Below are 23,133 nucleotides of genomic sequence, written 5' to 3' on the forward strand. Positions count from 1 at the left end.
TGAGCTTGGTGTTCGAGTCGAACGCATATTCGACTCGAACACCAGCTGTTCGCCCGTTGCTTATGGCCAGGATGCTTATGGCCAATTATAGCTCAGGGGGTTTAGTACACGCCCCACACTATATAAGGCCGCCAGCGCGGCTGCCTTGTGTAGTGTGTTGCGGCGTGCAGGGAGAGAGTAGGATAGGCAGGGACAGTGTGTTCTTTTATTGTGAGTCTGCAGCAGTTAAAGTGGGTGTTGTGTGCCTCCAGCACAGTATACACCTGAAGATACCCCTTATTGCTGGTGTTCTGTAATACAGGCATCTGCAGAAATTATATTGGGTGTTGTGTGCCTCCAGCACAGTATACACCCGAAGATACCCCTTATTGCTAGTGTTCTGTAATGCAGGCATCTGCAGCAGTTAACTTGGGTGTTGTGTGCCTCCAGCACTGTATATACCTGAAGATACCCCTTATTGCTGGTGTTCTGTAATACAGGCATCTGCAGCATTTACAGTGGGTGTTGTGTGCCTCCAGCACAATATACACCTGAAGCTACCCTTTATTACTGGTGTTCTGTAACACAGGCATCTGCAGCAGTTAAATTGGGTGTTGTGTGCCTCCAGCACAATATACACCTGAAGCTACCCTTTATTACTAGTGTTCTGTAATACAGGCTTCTGCAGAAGTTAAAGTGGGTGTTGTGTGCCTCCAGCATAGTATACACCTGAAGATATCCTTTATTACTGGTGTTTTGTAATACAGGCACCTGCAGCAGTTAAATTGGGTGTTGTGTGCCTCCAGCACAATATACACCTGAAGATACCCCTTATTATTGGTGTTCTATAATACAGGCATCTGCAGCAGTTAAATTGGGTGTTGTGTGTCTCCAGCACAGTATACACCTGAAGCTACCCTTTATTACTGGTGTTCTGTAATACAGGCATCTGCAGCAGTTAAATTGGGTGTTGTGCGCCTCCAGCACAATATACACCTGAAGATACCCCTTATTAGTGGTGTTCTGTAATACAGGCATCTGCAGGAGTTAAAGTGGGTGTGGTGTTCCTCCAGCACAGTATACACCTGAAGATACCCCTTATTGCTGGTGTTCTGTAATACAGGCATCTGCAGGAGTTAAAGTGGGTGTTGTGTGCCTCCAGCACAATATACACGTGAGCGCAGAGAGAGGGGATGCTCAAGAAGGACAGCAATCTAGCAGTCATGTTCCACCAGCTGCAGCATACTGCCAGGTTTGCTCCAGTGATGAAGAATGAGGGGATGATGAGGTCACTGACTCCACGTGGGTGCCTGATAGGAGAGAGGAGGAGGAGAAGGAGGCACATCTCCAACGAGGCAGGATGCCCTCCAGGGGCCAGCTTAGAGACAGCACACCGACTGAATCACACCGCAGAGCTCCGCCTGTGCAGGGCGCTGCCTCTGCGCATTATGTCAAAAGTTCTTTGGTGTGGGCCTTTTTTGAGACGAGTGCATCAGATCGCACCGCTGCTATCTGCACATGCTTGACCAGACATATGTTGACCTGCCATGCAGCTCGTTGGCAAGCGTACCTTAAAGACCCACACCAAAGAAAAAAGCTGACCTCTCCTTGCTCCTCATCAGCTGGGATCCTCAACCCCACTAGACCTTCAGTCCTCTCTGAAACCTGTGCTGAGAGGAATGAAGGTGTAGAATTAGGTGTGTCACAGCCAAGTAATTGCGGGCACTCTGCTAGCAGTACACCGACGTCCGATTGTAGCAGGCAAATTTCCCTGACCCAGCTGCTGGACCGTCGAAAGAAGTTCACTCCCAGCCATCCACATGACCAGTGGTTGAATGCTAGCTTGGCTAAATTGCTAGCACTTCAACTGCTGCCTTTTCAGTTTGTAGACTCGGCCCCCTTCCATGAGTTTTGCAATGTGCGGTTCCTCAGTGGCAGGTCCCCAAATGCCATGGCGATTCCTTCTCTCTAGCGGCATGTGGAAGGCAATGTCCATGCCTCGCTGGACACGGCGGTCAGTGGTAAGGTGCATATTACCGCTGACTCATGGTCCAGAGCTTGCACAGTATGCAATTGAGCTACTGGCCTGTCCTGCATCCAGCGTTCTTTCGTAACGCACCTTCAGTGCTGCTGGAGGCTTTGTAACCGATTACAGGATGCGCCTGTCCACCGACTCGGTTGATCGACTGACCTTCATAAAGATTAATCAGTCTTGGATCACCACCAGCTACCAAGCACCTGAAGCTGATGTAACTGAATAATTTTTGTTTTAAATGTCACATCCCTTCAAGAGTGCCTATGCTGATGCTGAGTGACTGTCCTGTTATGTTGATTGACTATCCTCTTCCTCCTCCGTAATGATCCTGCTGATAGTTTGGAAGAACATTTTTGGTTCTGGGTGACGCCACCAGCCCAATTTTTCTGCCCCTGTTTAACAGGGGTGTGTAATTACAATTTTGGATGCAATGCTTTGCAGCAGAGCTCATTCCTGCACCCCAACTAGAGAATATGGGAGAGGTTGCAGTGTCATGGCACCAGCGCCTAAGGCCCAAATTTTCAGCCCCTGTTTAACAGGGGCATGTAATTACAATTTTTGATGCAATGCTTTGCAGCAGGGATTATTCCTACACTCCAACTAGAGTATCTGGGAGAGGTTGCAGTGTCATGGCACCAGCAAGCAGTGCCTAAGGCCCAATTTTTCAGACCCTGTTTAACAGGGGCATGTAATTACAATTCTTGATATAATATTTCACAGCAGGGCCCGTTCCTGCACCCACTGAGAGTAACTGTGAGGAATTATAGTGTTGTGGCACCAGCACCACCACCACAACCGCCAAAGGCCCAATTTTTCTACCACTGTTCAACAATGGCATGTAATTACAATTCTTGATATAATCGTTCACAGCAGGGCGCTCCAGCAATCACCAAGAGTCACTTCAAGGGCTTACAGTGTTGTGGCAACACCAACACCTTAGGCCCACATTTCTGCAGAGCATATAGGGCAGGCCCCTACTTTCAAACATCCAACTTACAAACGTCTCCTACTTGCAAACAAAAGGAGACAACAGGAAGTGAGATGAAAAAAGACGGACGGCCAAAAAAATTATACAGGGGTGATAACCCTTCCCTATGTTTTCCAAAAAGCTGAAAAATAGATTTTTTGACTGGAGCTACACTTTAAAAATGTACAAGATTACAAACTACAAATTACAAATTACAAACAGATTCTACTTAACACAACAAACCTACACAGTACCTGTCTTGTTTGCACTGCCTGTATACTGCTGTTCTGAGTATATAGGGTCTGGGGGCCCCACGCCTTTCCTTTTTTTAATTTGAGTACGGGGTTCCCCTTAATATCCGTACAAGACCCAAAGGGGCTGGCAATGGGCAGGGGGCTATTCTCAATGATTTTCATCCCTATTGCCAGAACCAGACATGACATTAAAACCGCAAGCAGTTTTAAATTACTTTTTTTCTGTTAAATGTCATTTTGTGCAGGGACTGTTCTAAACACGGGAAACAAGTGGCACTTCACAGGCATACTATAGACACCCCCCAGGCACGATATTTAAAGGAATATTTCACTTTTTTTTCAGTTTAATCGTCATTAAAATCAGTACTCCTGAAAAAACTGACATTTTTAATTAAAAAATTGGCATTGACCCATGTCCCCTGGGTCAGGAGCCGGGTCCCCAATCCCTTTTTAGGAAAATATCTTGCATATTAGCTATTAAAATTATCACTTTTTATTTTCGAACGTTCGAGTCCCATAGACTTGAATGGGGTTTTAAAGTTTGCACATATTTTCGGTCCGTACGAAAGTTCTGGTGCGAACCGAACCGGGGGGGGGGGGGGGGGGAGGGGTGTTCGGCTCATCCCTACCCACCATCCTGTTCAAGACGAAAGAGCTGTCAAAGAATGTCAGGGACAAGATAGATTTTAGATCTGCACAAGGCTGGGATGGGCTACAAGACCATCAGCAAGAAGCTTGGTGAGAAGGAGACAAATGTTGGAGTGAATATTCACAAATGGAAGAAATACAAAATAACCATCAATTGCCCTTGGTCTGGAGCTCCATGCAAATTTTTGCCCCATGGAGTAAGGATGATCATGAGAAAAGTGAGAGATCAACCCAGAACTACACTGATCTCAAGGCAGTTGGGACCACAGTCACCAAACAAACCACTGGTAACACAATACGCCACCATGTATTGAAATCCTGCAGCACCAGCAAGGTCCCTCTCCTCAAGAAGGTACAAGCCCATCTTAAGTTTTGTCAATGAACATCTAAATGATTCAGAGAAGGATTGTAAGAAAGTGATGTGGTCAGATGAGACCAAAATTTAGCTCTGTGGCATCAATTCAACTCGCCGTGTTTGGAGGAAGAAAAATGTTGACTATAACCCTAAGAACATCCCTACAATCAAGCAAGGAGGTGGAAACATTATGCTTTGGGGCTGTTTCTCTGCTAAAGGTACAGGCTGACTTTGCCGCATTGAGGGGCCAATGGGTCCCTCAATTGTATTATATTGTATTGTAAAATCTTGGATGAAAACTTTCTTCCCTCAGCCAACACTGAAGATGGGACGTGGATGGGTCGTCCAGCATGACAAAGACCCAAAACATACCACCAAAGGCAACAAAGGAGTGGCTCAAGAAGAAGCACATTAAGGTCATGGAGTCGCCTAGCCAGTCTCCAAACCTTAAATCTATAGAAAATTTATGGAGGGAGCTGAAACTTTGAGTTACCAAGCAATAGCCAAGAAACCTTAAAGATTTAGAGAAGATCTGTAAAGAATAGTGGATCAAAATGTCTCCTGAGATGTGTGCAAACCTGGTAACGAACTATAAGTAACATCTTACCTCTGTGCTTGCCAACAAGGGCTTCTCCACCAAGTACTAAGGCATGTTTTGCTTGGAAATCAGATAATATTTTTGCTCACTGAACTGCAACTTAATTTATAACATTTGTATTGTGTTTTTTTTCTGGATTTCTGGTTGATATTCTATCATTAAAAATACACCTATGCAGTGGCAGCTGGTGCTCAATATTTTGGGGGGGAGATGTGAGGGGGGGGCGAGATGGTCACAGCGATCACCAGCACCACCAACCCCCCTGGCAGGAGACGGACAGACGGGAAGGCGGAGGGTTTCCTTACCTTAGGTAGATCACCAGTCCACCTGGGATGACACTGTGATCTCCCCCCTTCCATCCCTCCACTACCCGAGCCGTAGTGCTGGATGTGGCTGCGGGTGAGCCCTCCATGGAAACCTTGCCCTGGGTCCGTTCCTTCTCCTCCCAGCCGAACAGGAAGTGGATCCCAAGAATCCGTGGCCAATCAGGTCCCAGAGCCCATGGCCGCTTCCTGATTGGCTGGGAGGAGAATCAGGAGGACAATAGTGAAAAATACTTAGCTATTGTCACACAAGAGGGTGGGTTCTGGGCGCAGTACTCTGCGCCCCCTGAGCCTGCCCTTTTTTTAAGCCAATTAGAGCCTCTGTACTTGTACTTCAAAAAAACCATGTACTTCAAAAAAAAAAGAAAAAAAGAAGAAAAAACCCCATTGGAATCCATGCGTCTGGCACCCCGCATGTTGATTAGGGGGCTGGACGTATCGATGGGGGGGGGGGGGGCTTGGATTAAGGGCCGCCACTACCCCTATTATAAAAATTTCTTTGAAAGTGGGCAAACTTCCAAAATCTGCAGAGGATCAAATTATTTTTTTCCCCACTGTACATAAATACATTAAGCTGGAGCAACCTAACTATGTCTAAAATATAGATACCTGGAATTCATCTTTAAATGGTTGCTTGCTGCCAGTCTCTGGAGAAGTTGTGTGAGCAATGGGCATCAGGAGCAGATATTAAAATTACAGCCTGCAACTGTCTTAGTCAGTCTAAGTCTATTTTCTCCTACCCTCTCTCACTGTTTCCACAATCTATCTTTCTCACACACCCCCTTTGGTAATTCTGTGCTCTGTGTATTACTTACTCCTAAGTTCTGCTCTCTGTGCGTTACTTAATTTTTACCCCTGCGTTTTGGGCAATATTTACTGTTACCCCCAGTAATCTCCATGCGCTACTTACTCCTCATGCATGCACTAAGCTTTACTTAGACCCAGAGCAGAGTAGGCTCGGGTTTTATTTAACCATACCCCTTTAATACCCGCCCACTGTGCACTTTGGCCACAACCACTCTTCGCCATATATGTACTATCGTTAGTGTGCCAAGGGTGCGTGGGATCTTTCACAATCCTGGTTATATTTTCCCCAAATATTTATTCACATAACTTTTATATGTATTATTTGGTGCTGTTTATGTATATATAGAGATATCTTGTGTATGTAAGGGCGTTTTGTATGGTTGGTCAGCGCATGTGTTTGGTGATATTATAGTCACAGTTTTTATATGCTTTTTACAGTATACAGTGTAGCTGTTTACAAAAGAAGGGAATAAAGCTGAGCGCTTTCAATCAAGGGAAGTAAAAATGCACAGTGTTAATTATGTTGCAAAAAAATCTGAGTACATACCCATAAATAATAATACAATTTTTCTTTATCATGCATTCCTATTAGTTTAAAACCTGTGCAAAATCCACTTAAAAACTATCTGTATGCAAATAAATTAGCCTGAAGAGGAAATCATTTAGGAAATAAAGCAGTGTATTTCCCATGTAAAACTAGCTATGGCAAGAATGACGAGCACTTGCCTGAAGTTTTCCTGTCCAATGAGGTGAATTGCTTTGTAGGCACATGGTGTGGGGTGCCCAAAATAACACAGGACCTGCCACTGACAAATGCTGCTTCTTCAGTGGTGACAGGTTGACTTAGCTTCATACAATCATTTTCGCAAAATTTCAGGATAACCCTCCTCTTGTCCTGTTGGATAAGTGCCTTGGATCACCAGGACTGTCGAATTTCAGCTTCTTTAACTCCCTTTGGATATTATCTCTTAAGAGGAGACAGCCAGGGCTGGACACAGGAACATATTTCTAGGTAATTATGGAAAATAAATACAAGTGATCTGTCACTGCAACTTCTTCACATAGATGAGGATGTAATGTAATATACATACCGAAAAGCATGCTAACAAACTAGTCCTGTGCACTTGGTAACTAATCATGGAATAGTACTTTATGTTTTCTTAGAATTTAAGTTTATAAATGCAGCTTTTTCCTTGGCAGTCTGTGCTGTGAATTAACATGGTTAGTAGTGGTTACTAACACTAAGTAAATTTGCTACTGATAAGTAATGTTATTTCATGTGATTATCTATGGAAATGGACTTTGACTTTTTATTTTTAATAAAGACTTACTTTATACTAGACTGTGTAAAACGACCCTGCTGATTATATTTAGACCAATGTGATTTGCACTGTAGATTAGAGTACACAACAGCTGCACTGGTCGTATAGGAAAGGGCAGAGCTCCTGGGGACTCTGTGCCTTTCCTTCTCCAGCAGACCGTTGATTAACAGCAGCAGATGTTAGGTCTAGGTAATGCAACCCTCATTAAAATAGCAGCACTCCCATCATCGCTTAACGGCGTGCAGGATAATGATTCAAATTCGCTTTTGCTTAATCTAATTCATGACTGTTCTTGGTTTTACATGTAAAAAGTGTATAATTTAGAAAAACACAACCATGTGTTACAACAGAAAAGCCCTCGCTCCTATTTATTGAATATTTAAGAATGGACACAAGGATTATTTTAAACCAACGTGACTTTTTTGGACACATTTTTTAATTTGTTTCTTTATTTTGTGCTTGACAATCAATTAACTTTGTTATGGTATATGGCACATCCATTCGGCTATAGTGCCAAAAAAGCATATGTAGCACCATCTAAGCTGAGTCAAATTGAATGCTTAATTGGGATGCACAGCGATAGAAATATGCACACAATTACAATTATGGCTGCTCATACTTTGTCTAGCCTTTCTCTTATCTTTTTCCTCCATAGGAATCCTTGAAATACTTTTCAGGTCTCGGTGAACCCTTTTAAAACAAATTAATTGGAGGTCTGTTGGAAAAATGCCCTTTACATTGGGGGTCAGTGGGATAAATGCCTCCTACAGTGGAGATCAGAATGCCTCCCTTATAGACAGCTAAAAAAGTTATTGGTGTCATGCAGCTGACTCTTTCAAGTGGCATGGACTCTGAAACTTTGCATGCACCATCAAATGGGAGGTCGATCGGCAACAGCTCAATTTATCTCTAGCATCCTCTGGAGGAACCCTAATGTTTCAGGGCATTTGTTGAGAATGGCTGGTCTGCACTATCATGCAGGTCGTCATTTAACAAGATGTCTTAAAGTGGTAAAGCTATATATTTTTAAAATGAAATAATAAACATGGTATACTTCCCTGAACTTCCTCTTCTGGGGTCTCCCACTGGGCCTGTCCACTCCTCCTCTTCTACAGTATGTCTGCCCCCTAGCAGGGCAGACGTGTAGGCTCCTTCCCAAGTTGGGCTACGTGTGTGGACACACAGAGTGGCTCAGCCCTACCCACTGCTCTCTGCTCACAGGTTTTGATTGATTGCAGCAGGAGAGAGAGGGATAGAGAGCAGCACTGCTGCTCTTGGGCACATCGGTGGATCGAGATCAGATTCAGGTTAGTATTTAGGGAGGGCTGGAGGGAGCTGATCATGGAAGTTTTTTTCCTTAATGCAGAGAATGCATTAGGGTAAAAAAAAACCTTCATGCCTTTAGAACCACTTTAAGTTGGTCATACATGTATTGGCACGACCATTCAACTGATCGTTTGAGTTGACTAAAATAATCAAACTGAAAAAGAATTCAATTGATTTGGTGACCTTTCAAACCCTTTCAATGCTAACAAATCAGTCAACTGCTACCCTTCCAAGCAGATCATATTGATCTGTTGGGGAGAACTTGAGGAGGTGGACACACAAACTGTTGCATGGTTCCATGGATATCTTATTGAGTACCTGCTTCATTGCAGAAAATCTGTAGATGGGACAGAAGAAACCTAATGCTCAACCACTATAGATGTACTATCTTTTTGGGGTTCAGAGTCTGCCTCTCACTAGAACTGCAGATGTCAAAGTCAATAGCATTCTGTTTGAAGATACACCCCCATTTTTATTGATGGTTATTGTTCCTTCATCCATTTGGTCCCTCTGAAAATTATCCCCTTTCAGTTTGGATGCTCATACCTCTTGCTTTGGCTCCCACTTTAGACCTGAATATGCTCCATCTTGTTCAGCAGATTTTCCCTTCCGTTCTATTTGTCCTGCAACTCAGTGTCCATTGTTTTAAAGGCTATGACCTTTGGCACTTCTGTAGCAACCTGGTGTATTTAGTCAGCTTAAAAAGCAGTGGTTTACTTCATGGCAGATGCTGATGCCACACTTTATCATATTTTGTAGGGCAGCCCCTATTTATGTATGTATCTTTGAGATTGTTGTTCACCAATTGTTTCCATTGAGAAAGGAATGGGGGAGAGGGTTTCTTCCACTGCATTGCAATATATTTCCTAGCGTAAAAAAGGAGCTGTCCAATCAGTGTCCTTTTGGCTACAGTTGGTACTAAGTTTTCAACTAGGCCCAAGAGACAGACTTCCATGGGGGGGCATGAAATTTCAGCGTTCATCTTAGGGAGCCTATAGGGGGTGAAATATGCCCTATGCACTATTTTGAATTGCACAAGATGATCACGTAGTGATACTAGGGATCAGAAGAGGAAATCCCAGATGTCAACCCAATCATCATTGTCCAACACAGGGATGACACATAGCCATCTGGTCCAGAGCCCCTCCAAAGGTGGTAAAGATATATATATATATATATATATATATATATATATATACTAAGTGGGAATAGAGATGTGAAGCAGGCTTCCTATCACACTCTGTGCAGAGTACTCGTTCCCACCTGATTTGACAATCATGCAGGAGGACCCCGGAAACTGTGCACTGAAAGCATGAGAGAACTGTAGATAATGGAAAAAATAATATGGAGGAATATTGCAAATGGGACTTTTCATGGCTTTCTTTCAAAAATGGCTTTCTTCTTGCCACTCTTCCAAAAAGTCCAGATTTGTGGCGTGCACGACTAATAGTTTCCCTGTGGACAGATTCCCCCACCTGAGCTGTGGATCTCTGCAGCTCCTCCAGAGTTACAATGGGCCTCTGGGCTGCTTCTCTGAATAATGCTCTCCTTGCCTGGCCTGTCAGTTTAAGTGGACGGCCATGTCTTGGTAGGTTTGCAGTTTTGCCATGCTCTTTCCATTTTCGGATGATGGATTGAACAGTGCTCCGTGAGATGTTCAAAGCTAGGGATATTGTTTTATAACCTAACCTTGCTTTAAACTTCTCCAATGTTATCCCTGACCTGTCTGGTGTGTTCCTTGGCCTTCATGATGCTGTTTGTTCACTAAGGTTCTCTTACAAACCTCTGAGGGCTTTACAGAACAGCTGTATTTATACTGAGATTAAATTCCACACAGGTGGACATTATTTACTAATTAGGTGACTTCTGAAGGCAATTGGTTCTACTATATTTTAGTTAGGGGTATCAGAGTAAAGGGGGCTGAATACAAATGCATGCCACACTTTTTCGATATTTATTTGTAAAACATTTTGAAAACCGTTTATCATTTATCTTCCACTTCGCAATTATGTGCCACTTTGTGTTGGTCTATCACATAAAATCCCAATAAAATACATTTACCTTTATTTTACATTTACCAATATGCTACTTACTTTGAGCCATCTGAGCCGAGGTAATGCTGAAAAAGCCCATAGATAAAAGACAGGATCAGGAGCTCCATAGTCTCATGTCCGCTCGTGCTCACATCCCGGCCACTCCATAGGAACTTGTTTTAGCAAATGTTGTTCCTTATACATTTTACCTAAGGTGTTTATTATATTTATCCAGAATGATTTCACTTCTTATCCTCCTGTCTTCTTAGGGACACCTCAATCTACAAGGTCAACAACACTCAGTTACTGCTATTCCCTTCTCTAATGAGGAACTGACTATACTGAGTAATCAAGTAACTTTTCAAAGTCTAGATAGTCCATCTGCACACTGCAGCACTGTAAGCCCCTGTACACATGGTCGGACATTCTGCCAACCAAATCCGTTGGATTTTGTCCGATGGATTGTGTCCGAAACTGTTGCATACACACGGTCGGACCAAGTTGTCGGAAAATCCGATCGTTCAGAACGTGATGACGTTATTTCGTTACGACGGGACTATGTTCACGCTAGTAGCCAATAGCTTTGATGTAGGAATTTGATCTGAGCATGCGTGGCACTTTGTCCGATCAAAATTCTCTACACATGATCGGAGTATGTCCGATCGGACCAGTTTGTCGGAAAATATTTCCAACAAGTTGGAAAATTGGGTCCGACGGATATTCCGACGGAAACAGTCCGATACATACCACACACAGTCGGATTATCCGACAAAACGGTCTGATAGGACACATTCCGTCGGAATCTCCGATCGTGTGTACAAGGGCTAACAGTGAGCAGAGGTCCTTCCAGAATTTGTAGTGTTAATATGTGGTCACACCCCTTTAGCACCTGATAGTTCAAATAAATGTACAGCTATTGGGATTTTAGCACAGGTATATATTTTCTCTATCAAGTAACTTTTGACTATTCTCCAGCACTGACCATTATGTTGACCCTGGTACCCCTTTTTAATCTGGTTTAATCCCTGGGGAACATTTTACAGACCATTCTTCAGGTCAATCAGTTCCTACATTTTCACACTTTGTGCAAGATGGTGTCCTCTGCGATCCTCATAAGAAGTCCACACTTTCTTGATTTTTGCTCTTCCTACAGTATTTATCCTTTCCTATTTGGCCTCTCTCCTTGAATTAGAGAGTCTAGATTTTGGGTTAGTTTTATTAGTCTTTCTGGCCCAAAATAGTTACAGTTGCTTTTGTTGGACTTGCCTGGTTGCAGATGTCACACTCTTAGCCCTTGTACACACGGTCGGAGAATCTGTCGGAATGAGTCTTATCGGACCGTGTCGACAGATAATCCGACTGTGTGTGGTATGCATCGGACTGATTCCGTCCAAATCTCCGTCCGACCCAATTTTCCAACATGTTGGAAATATTTCCCGACCAACTGGGCCGGACGGACCTAATCCGATCATGTTAGAGCATTTTCATCGGACCAAGTGCCATGCATGCTCAGATCAAATTCCTACATCAAAGCTATTGGCTACTAGCCTGAATGTAGTCCCATCGTAACGAAATTACGTCATCACGTTCTGAAAGATCGGATTTTTCGCCAACTTGCCCCGACCGTGTGTATGCAACAGTTTCGGACTAAATCCGACGGGCAAAATCCGACGGATTTGGTTGGCAAAATCTCCGACCGTGTGTACGTGGGCTCAGGCCGCATACACATGACCGGACTTTCCATCGGGATGAACTTTTCAACTGACTTTTCGACGGAGTTCCACTGAAGCAGACTTGCCTATACATGATCACACCAAAGTCCAATCGTTTAACGTGATGACGTACAACGGGACTAGAAAAAGGAAGTTCAATAGCCAGCAGCCAATAGCTGCCCTTGCGTCGTTGTTGGTCCGTCAGACCTGAATACAGACGAACAGTTTTCTCACTAGGAACTGGTTCCGGCGGAAAGATTTCAAACATGTTCTATTTCTAAAGTCTGTCAGATTTTGCGACAGAAAAGGTCCGATGAAGCCCACACATGATCGATTTGTCCATCGGATTTGTTCCGTTGGAACTTTGCTGTCGAAAAGACCGGTCGTGTGTACACGGCATTAGGGACTCTATTATCAGAAGTATCCTGGATTTTAATTCCCTATATTGCTTCCTGTGTCACAAGAGAATTCCTTCTTGGCTGTTCTTTTGAGGCAGTAGAATATTTAACAGTAAAATGCTATGTAAGTTAAAATTAGTATTCAATATTGCTGTCTATGTTCCCCAGGTGATGAGGCTAATGATGCACTGAAGGTACTTGAGCTCACTATTCCACTCAAGGAGCAAAAACTCTTGATTGGCCATATACAAATAGAGAAGGGGCATACATAGATATGCTTTTTTCCCCAACTCAGCATTTTCAACATGTGGCCCAATTATGTGGATCCCTGTCTACTGCACCTTGCTGAAAGTCAGTAAACCAACAACAAAGACTTTTATGGCCTGGTGATGCTGCCTTATGTGTCAGAAATGTGGACCTGGAGGAGCATGCATCATCTGTTATGGGCTATATCAGCAAATGTGTGGAGGAAATTACTACAACTATAACAATTGCTACCCACCCCAAACAGAACCCCTGGTTGAATGCAGAGGTTTGCTTTCTGCTAAAAATTCCCTTGTTTCCACAATCAGGTCTAGTGGTGCATATGAACTCAGAGCAGCAAGGAGAAGCATTGCTAACTATTCTCTCAAATCTCAGGGTCACTTCCCCACCAATGACCAATGGAGCATGTGGAGGGACACTAGGGGCATTACAGATTACACCAGCAAAGATGCCAAATGTCAGAGGTATCCTTCTCTTCTTGATGCTCTGAACACTTTGTATACCTGTTTTTAGGATTCCAACACCTCCCCTCATTCCAGGCTCATCCCTTCTCCAAGTGAGTTGCCCCTCAGGGTGACTCTAGCAGAGGTTCCCTGCAGAAAGTTAACTCCCGAAAGGCTACAGGCTCAGATAATATTTCAGGCTTTATCCTTAGGGACTGTGCATACCAGCTTTCGGAGGTGTTGACAATCGTTTTTAATAACTCCCTTTTTCAGGCAACTGTCCCCACTTTCCTTAAAGTGTTACTACACCCACAACAGTGAAATCTTTCTGTATATGCAGTAAAGCATGCTTGTTATACTCAGTGTGGAACCTTATGCCCCATACACACGATCAGAAATTCCGTCAGAAAAACCTTGGATGTTTTTTCTGACAGAATTCCGCTCAAGCTTGCTTTGCATACACACGGTCACACAAAAGTTCTCTGAACTTTCGACTGTCAAGAAAGCGGTGACGTACAACACTACAATGAGCAGAGAAAATTAAGTTCAATGCTTCCGAGCATGTGTCAAATTGTTTCAGAGCATGCGTGATTTTTTGTGCATCCGAATTGCATACAGACGAATGCATTTTCAGATAGGAAATTTTTCCGACCGAGAAATAAGGAACCTGTTCTCAATCTTTTGCTGGCAGGAATTCCGCCAGCAAAAATCCGATGGAGCATACACACGGTCGCATTTTCCGACCAAACCCTCACATCGGACATTTGCGAGATTTCCGATCGTATGTACGCTGCATTAGGGTGTAATCTTCTGTATTGTGTAAAAAGGCTGTTTGATCCAGTTTTCTCTGTTTGTCCCCTTCTTCAACAGTCCCCAAACCATCTCCTGATAGAACAGAGGCTAGGGGGCAAGCTGCGCATGCTCAGTTTGGTGTGTATTGCTAGAGAGCACAGGGCCAATCAGCACTGTCCAGAGAGAGGGTCAGGGGTCCTGCAGCCTGATAGGATAGACAGAGTAGAATGAAAACTCCTCCTACAAACTTTAACCAGGCACTGATAGAAGTCACAAGACTGCTCTAAATGCTGATTAGAAAAGGTATTTAGCAATTTATATTTACTAAAACAATTTCATTTCCGTGTTCTGTGTACTGTGGGAGACCAGATATAGTGAAATGTGAGAGAATTCCGTTGGGTCACCAGGGTCACCAGTGTCCCTATCGGAAGATTTCCCCTCTATTGGAATACTGATGTCAACCCAAAATTTGGGAGTTTTCTTTTATGCCGTGTACACACGATCGGAATTTTGGTCGGAAAAAGCTCTGATGGTTTTCCCGACGGAATTCCGACGGGATTTCGTTCAAGCTGTCTTGCATACACATGGTCACACCAAAATCCAACCGTCAAGAATGAGGTGATGTACATCACGTACGACGGGACTAGAAAAAGGAAATTCAATAGCCAGTAGCCAATAGCTTCCATCTCGTAGTTGAATCTGAGCATGCGTGAGTTTTTGCACGTCGGAATTGCATACACACGAACGCATTTTCGGATAGGTACTTTTTTCCGAACGAAAAATTGTGAACATGCTCTCAAACTCAATTCGGCCAGCAAAAGTCAGATGGAGCATACACACAATTGCATTTTCCGACCAAAAGCTCTCATTGGTCTTTTGCTGGCCGAATTTCCGATCATGTGTACGCGGCATTACTTTCACTTTCAGTGATAACGGTAAACAGGACAAATAGAGAGCGGCACAGAGAGAAAAAAACAAAAACTGACAGATGGTCTATTTCATCTCCACTCTCCGAAACAAAAAAAAATGCCTTTAGTTATACATTATATTTTAAAGCGGAATTCCAGATATTTTATTTATTTATTTATTTTTTAAATAACCCCTGTGACAGTCATTGCTTGTCAATTACAAATCTGCATGTGTTGTCTATTGTACCTTTTCTGTTCTATGTGCATTTTTTAGTACTTACTATAAACTCCATATTCAGCATGCAGTCATCCTGATTGTGGGTATCTGAAGCTCACTGCGATTCTCTCCAGGGATTAGGTGCAGCTGGCTACCAAGCATGCACCTCCCATTCTCGCGCATGTGAAGTGGGCACGAACTGCCCCATCAGTTTCATCATGCGGTATCCCATGAGTGTTCAGTGCAATAAAATAACCTCTGATTTGCGATGCTGCTCTTGTTGTTCTTGTCGTCGCCACTGCCAGTCGCTAACATCTAAACAAAGACTGAATTCCCAATTCAAAAATGGCGCCTATCTCTTCCTAGCATTGTGTCATTTCTGGTTGTGAAAGTACGCAATGCTGGCAGTGGGGGATGCCCATTGACTCATGGGATTGATGACACTGCTTTTCCAGGAGCCAATGGACAAGCAGAAATGACATAATTCATCACAGCGAAGTTGGATGGAAGTGCAGCCTTTAGACTCAAGAAAAGGTAGAAAATTACAATTAAAAAAAAGTATCCAAATATGAATGGGGATGCAGTCTTCACTAATTGCAAGCATTGCTGTAATTTAGGCTGGAACTCTGTTTTAATAAATTAGTCCAACAGTCTTTTATCCACTGGAAGAAACATTTTTTCCATGTCTGCTTTTTTTTTTCTCATTATGTTACGTTTACATGATATTTTGTAGTGCTTTTTTTATTTATTTTGTTTACAAATTTTTGGCTACAAACAAGAATTAAAGCAGATTCCAGTTTATAAAATAATGTTCCCTCGCCACACATATTTTTTTTCAATTTCCTATATACAAATTAGACTTCTGATCAATTAATGTGACATCTTTTAGTCTTCTATTCCCACAGCGTAAGTATATTGTATTCAGTACTTCAAAGAACAGCACTGAAGTTATAGTTGCAGCACCATTATCTGCAGTATTGTACTATGAGCTAAGCTGATGTGATGGTGTATAACCATGACAGCCTGGGTCTACAATGGACAGTGCCAGCGTGTAGGTGAGTATTGCAGCAAAAGCTGCCGTTTCATTTTTTCAGGCTGACCTACTTATGTATGCACATTAAAGTATTTTTGTTGGGTGTCATTTGTGCTTTTGTTTGATGATATCTGTTGCCATTATTCAGCTAGGTTATATGTAGAACATTAAATAAGCAGAGACACAAATTAAACTTAGCCAAGTCCTATACATCTGTTTGTATAAGAAAATTTTAATTGACAGTGGTTAGTTGCCTATTATCACTGTATATGTGACATGAATTGGAATAGGAATATTGTTGATGTAAGGTACGTTTACACCAGATTTTGAACATTTTAATTTAAGTGATATACATTTTCCTTCAAGCAGATATGTGTTTGTGACAGCAGATTTGCCATGAAAAGGAACTGGTATGGAAATATAGTAGCTGCCATTGTTGACTTGTGTTTGTTGGTACTAGCTCTAGGGCTGTCATCTTCAACCTTGCTTTACTGACAAAATGTACATATCAGGTTTTCTATCAATTCATTGGCTGGCTAACTCATAACATATTGTTGAATGGATGACCATCACCTTACACATGATGACCATGTTACTATTTTTTGATAACATAATATTAAGACAGCTGTTCCTGTTGAAAAACAGGTTCAAAGGGAAATCCAATAAGCTATTTAAGCAGGCATGAAGGTACAATGATAGGGACTTTAATACAAATTACATCAAATGACATGGCGGTACACACTGTGGTATGACTGATATTTTTTGTTTTTTTGTATAACTGGAGTGATGTATTTGATATGTAGACAACTGATAGTCTACAATGAAATGTAAAGCCGCGTACACACGGGCGGACTGTCTGGCCAACTAAGTCCGTCAGACAATCCGACGGACAGTCCGTCCTACTTTCGAATGAACGGACTTGACCACACACGGATACACAAACAGTCCGTCGAAAGCTTGCGCGATGACGTGTACAGCACGTACGACGGGACTAGAAATAGGACGTCCAATACACAGCAATGCAACCTTTCGCCGTGTAAATCCTTTCTGAGCATGCGCCATACTTAGTCCGTCGAACTAGCCTACTCACGAACGGACTGTCTGCTGAAATCAAAGTTGGACGAACAATATTACGGAAATTCCGAAATACTTAGTCCGCCAGACTGCACGCTGAAAAAGTCCGCTGAAGCCCACACACGAGCGGACTGTCCACTGAAATGTGTTTCGGCGGACTAAGTTGGACAGACAGTCCGCCCGTGTGTACGCGGCTTTAGTAGTCATTAAAGTGTTGCTTACAATTCATGAGTACATAGTTACATATTGCAAGCATGATTGTAAAAAGGTACCAAGTTGGCTAAGTTCAACTTTGCGTTAGCCTTGGTTCTAGTGCCAAGGAAAGCAAAAAAATTTAGTATTATATTTTGAATAAATGGTAATTATTTGGGTACTTTTAATATTTATTTGACTGTGTTATGGTATGTTATCTGTATTTTTCATATTTGCATGAGGGCAGTGCACAGTTTTAATGCATATGAACACGGTAAAAGTATGTGTCTCTTTCACTCTCTAACTTTGATAATAGTGGTAGTGGTAGCCTTGGAGAATTCTGACATCAGTATTCTTTACTGCTGTTAAGGCATTCCTATTAATAGGATATTATGCATTCCTATTAATAGGATATTAACTTGGGCTTTTGGTGATCTATGGAGAAGGGCTCCCTTACATTGGTGGTCCTTTGAAAGGGGGCCCCCTACATTAATGCTCAGTGGAGAGGTACCCTCTTGCATTAGTGCATAGTGGGGAGATGCTCCCTCACAATTATGTTCAGAGAAGTAGTGCCACTTTACTTTGGTGGTTAGTGGAAAGGTGTATTCCCCACATTGATGGTCAGTGCAAAGGTGCTCCCTTACATTGGTAGTCAGTGCAAAGGGGCTCCCTTACATTGGTGGTCAGTGGGGAGTTTTCCCCTTGGTGGTTAGTGGAGAAATGCACCACTAAATTGGTGATCATTGGAGAATTGCTTCCTTGCATTGGCAGTATGTGGGGAGTTGCCACCCTATATTGGAGGTCATTGGAGAAGTGACCCTTTACATTTGTCATCAGTTGAAAAGTTCTCCCTTACTAGGGATGAGCCGAACACCCCCCGGTTCGGTTCGCACCAGAACTTGCGAACGGCCCCCGCGTTCGTTACGAACGTTAGAACCCCATTGAAGTCTATGGGACTCGAACGTTCGAAATGGAAAGTGCTAATTTTAACGGCTAATATGCAAGATACTGTCCTAAAAAGGGTTTGGGGACCTGACTCCTGCCTCAGGGGACATGGGTCAATGCAAAAAAAAGTTTTAAAAACGGCCGTTTTGGCGGGAGCACTGATTTTAATGACAATTAAAGTAAAAAAAAAAGAAGTGAAATATTACTTTAAATATGGTGCCTGGGGGGTGTCTGTAGTATGCCTGTGAAATGCCACGTGTTTCCCGTGTTTAGAACAGTCCCTGCACAAAATGACATTTAACGGAAATAACACCATTTAAAACTGCTTGCGGTTTTAATGTTATATCTGGTTCCTGCAATATGGTTGAAAATCATTCAGAAAAATGGCATGGGTAGCCCTCCCTGCCCATTACCAGCCTATTTGGGTCTTGTACGCATATTAAGGGGAACCCTGTACCCATATTAAAAAAAGGAAATGCGTGTGGCCCCCAGGCCCTATATACTCAGAACAGCAGTATACAGGCGGTGCAAACAAGGCAGGGACTGTGTAGGTTTGTTGTGTTAAGTTGAATCTGTTTGTAATTTTCAACTGGTACATTTTTAAAGTGTAGCTCCAGTCAAAAAAACTATTTTTAAGCTTTTTGGAAAACATAGAGAAGGGTTATCACCCCTGTATAATTTGTTTTGCCATCCGTCTTTTTTCATCTCACTTGCTGCTGTCTCCTTCCGTTTGCAAGTAGGAGATGTTTGTAAGTTGGATGTTTGAAAGTAGGGGCCTGCCCTATATTATAGCGGTATGTACTGGGTACAGAGCACGCAGACAGCACGCACTCCTAACACTACTGACTGCAAGCTCTATTATTAACCACTTGACCACTGGGCACTTAAACACCCTTAATAACCAGACCAATTTTCAGCTTTTGGTGCTCTCACATTTTGAATGACAATTACCCAGTCATGCAACACTGGACCTATATGAAATGTTTGTCCTTTTTTTCACACAAATAGAGCTTTCTTTTGGTGGTATTTAATCACCTCTCAGTTTTTTTATTTTTTGTGCTATAAAAGAAAAAAGACCGGAAATTCTGCGAAAAAATGAATTTTTCTTTGTTTCTGTTATAAAATTTTGCAGAGTAATTTAGTAATTTTTTCTTCATAAATTTTTTTTTTACTGGTTACATGTTTTGAGTTGCAGAGGAGGTCCAGGACTAGAATTATTGCTCTCGCTCTAACGTTCTCGGCAATACCTCACATGTGTGGTTTGAACACCGTTTTCATATGTGGGCGGGGCTTACGCATGCGTTCGCTTCTGCATGCGAGCACATGGGGACATGGGCGCTTTAATTTTTATTTTATTTTTTATTGTTCATTTTACTTTATTTATTTTAGTTTGACATTTTTTTCCCCAAAAATATATTTTTGATCACTTTTATTCCTATTACAAGGAATGTAAACATCCCTTGTAATAGGAATATGGGGTGACAGGTCCTCTTTACAGTGAAATCTGGGGGTCAATATGACCCCACATCTCACCTCTAGGCTGGGAAGCCTGAAATAAAAAATAAAAAAAAGATTCTGGCTTTGATCGTACTGGCGAGTTGGTAGAAGCACCGGAGGGCGGTGAGGGGTGGGGGGCGTCTATGGCTGGGTATTTCAGGGTATCACCGAGTATGGCTGGGTATCTCCGAGTATGGCTGGGTATCTCCGAGTATGGCTGGGTATGGCAATTTATGGCAGGGTATTGCAGAGTATTGGCGGGGTATTGGCGGGGTACTACAGAGTAATAGCAGGGTACTGCAGAGTATTGGGGAGTACTACAGAGTAATGGCAGGGTACTGCAGAGTAAAGGCAGGGTACTGCAGAGTAATGGCAGGGTACTGCACTGCAGAGTAATGGCGGGGTACTGCAGAGTAATGGCGGGTACTGCAGAGTATTGGGGGGTACTGCAGAGTAATGGCAGGGTACTGCAGAGTAATGGGGGTTACTGCAGAGTAATGGGGGGTACTGCAGAGTAAAGGCAGGGTACTGCAGAGTAATGGGGGGTACTGCAGAGTAATGGCAGGGTACTGCAGAGTATGCACTGGTATTGCAGAGTATTGGCAGGGAATTGAGGGGTTAAATTCGGTGAGCAGCGATGTGGGCACTGCAGATGCAGCCCACATCGCTGCTGACACCGATCTCTTTCCCCTCCGCTGTACCGATCGGTACAGAGAGGGGAGGGAGGAACCGGCGTCATAACATGACGCCGGTTTGTTTACAAGTGATCACTCCGTCATTTGACGGAGCGATCACGTGATAAACGGCCGCGACGAGCGGCCGTTTACTGTGATCCGTGATGCGCCGGGTCCTGTGGACCCGGCGGTCACGGATGCTCTCGAGTGCGCGCCCCAGGGGGCGCGCGAGAGCAGAATTCTGGGAGGCCGCTAATTAACGGCCTCTCAGAGTTAAACAACCGCCCTGAAGCCGTTAATCGGCAATGGGCGGTTGTTAAGTGGTTAAAGATAGATCACTAGCTAGCTATATAGGTGAGGTGAATATAGTGTAGTGGTGTATACTGCGGTCAGGGCACAGACAATAACCACTACACAAGAGCAAGATAGGAAATCAGCCAAAAACGATTGGTGTATAACTGTGTTGAAGGTACACAGAACACCCACTGCTTCAGATTCCAACACACTACACGAGGCCGCCTCAAAGGCAGCCTTATATAGTGTGGGGCGTGCACTACACAGCCTGAGCTATGATTGGCCACAGGCAGGATGCCTGTGGCCAATCATGGCTCTCCTCGCTGCTGGCGCTGCGATTGGCCAAGCATGCGGGGTCACAGTGCATGCTTGGCCAATCATGAGCCAGCAATGCACTGCGCCATCGCAGTGCATTGTGGTCCGCGCGCGCCATACGAATTTTGACGCTAACGGACCAAGAGTTCGGATTTCGCCGAACGCCCGAACAGCCAATGTTCGAGTCGAACGTACGTTCGACTCGAACACGAAGCTCATCCCTATCCCTTACACTGGTGGTAAGTGAAATTGTTTTCCCATTCGTCGTAAGTGGAGAAATACCCCCCTTCTTAAATTGTGGGTGGTTGGAGAGATGCTCCCTTTACAGTGACAGTCAGAAAGAAAGCCTAGCAACACCCATGCATTAAAAAATATGTGGGCCACCATTACAGATCTATTTCTAAAATGCTAGTTGATGCTAGTTGCTTGTCTATGTATGGCTCCAGTAGTTGTGAACCACAGTCCTGTAACATGCATGCATCAAATGAAAATGAGATAAAATTGACATTTTCTTATATATAGATTTGTTCAAGGTCAGTGACTCAGAAAGTATTAAAGGCAAAAACCATCAGCAATAACACAAAGCATGTAGTATTTTTAGGAGAAGCAAGCAGTGGCCTACTTATTGCGCTGATGACAGGTTTGCACTTAATAACTTACAGAAAAAGACGTAAGCTGTAATATAGGTAATGCATTGTTGCAGATTGTTTTATAAACCCCAGAAATGTAGTGTATAGAGAAAACTACACATATGTTATCTAAATGGATTTCCTAGGTGTACATATAAGTATGTACTGTATATATCAGAACACTTACAGACATATTAATGTAGCCAGGTCTTTATGGTTTTATTTAAATTGCATTTTAGAAAAATACATATTAGTGGGCATTGTATCTGGACTTTTACAGTGTGCACAGCATTTGTTTCTTTTCTTTCTTGTATTCAAAAAAAATAATATAGAAGCATGGCTCATTATGAATGAGATTTCTGTAAAAGTATTGACTTTAATTAGAGCTTGATAATTTGGTGGAATGGCATCTACATGTTTGAAAGCAAGTCGTATGGAACTGGAGACCGAGCACTACAAAGGGACCTGGAAAGAATTGTCCTTGTTGGATGCTTAACAACTGATGCATTCGTATGACTTTTGCAACAAATGTTTAGACGAACCCACTGAACAAATGATACTCTCTTAAAAGCCTTTAGTGTTCTTGGAATTTGGGAAGCACTGGGGGTTATTTACGAAAGGCAATTCTACTTTGCACTGCAAGTGCATTTGAAAGTGCACGGAAAGTACACTTGGAAGTGCAATCGCTCTAAATCGAAGGGGTAGATTTGAAAGGAGTGGAAGCTCTGCTGATTTTATCATCCAATCATGTGCAAGCTAAAATGCTGTTTTTTATTCTCCTTGCATGTCCTCCTTGGATCTACAGCAACTTTACTTCCACGTGCACTTTCAGTGTACTTTCAAGTGCACTTGCAGTGCAAAGTGGATTTTCCTTTAGGAAATAACCCCCACTGTGTAGGTCATCCTCAAATACGTGGAAAGTGTTAGGCTTGGAAATGATATCTAGTATATATATATATATATATATATATATATATATATATATATATATATATATATATATATATATATATAAACATATATATGTAGCAGTACCCCCGAAGGAGCTGCTGGTTCAATTGTGGGACAATTTTACTCAAAACAAACTGCAGTTCAGGCA

At 42.8% G+C, this 23,133-nt stretch overlaps 1 protein-coding gene across 7 annotated transcripts in view; it reads left to right on the plus strand.

Moving 5' to 3' along the window:
- The window catches only part of MYPN (myopalladin), a 254,461-nt gene that overhangs the window by 73,233 nt on the left and 158,095 nt on the right, over nt 1-23,133 (plus strand). The window contains exon 1 of one of the 7 annotated variants that reach the window (XM_077454258.1): nt 6,772-6,978. The exons of the other annotated variants lie outside the window; for them this stretch is intronic. The gene's annotated coding sequence lies outside the window, so the exon portion shown is untranslated. Of the gene's footprint in view, nt 1-6,771; nt 6,979-23,133 lie in introns of those variants that run through there. 7 annotated transcript variants of the gene reach the window in all.

This window comes from Lithobates pipiens, unplaced genomic scaffold, assembly GCF_037356315.1.
Source record: "Lithobates pipiens isolate NorthernLeopardFrog02 unplaced genomic scaffold, aLitPip1_a1.2 Scaffold_25, whole genome shotgun sequence".
Lineage (NCBI taxonomy): Eukaryota > Metazoa > Chordata > Amphibia > Anura > Ranidae > Lithobates > Lithobates pipiens.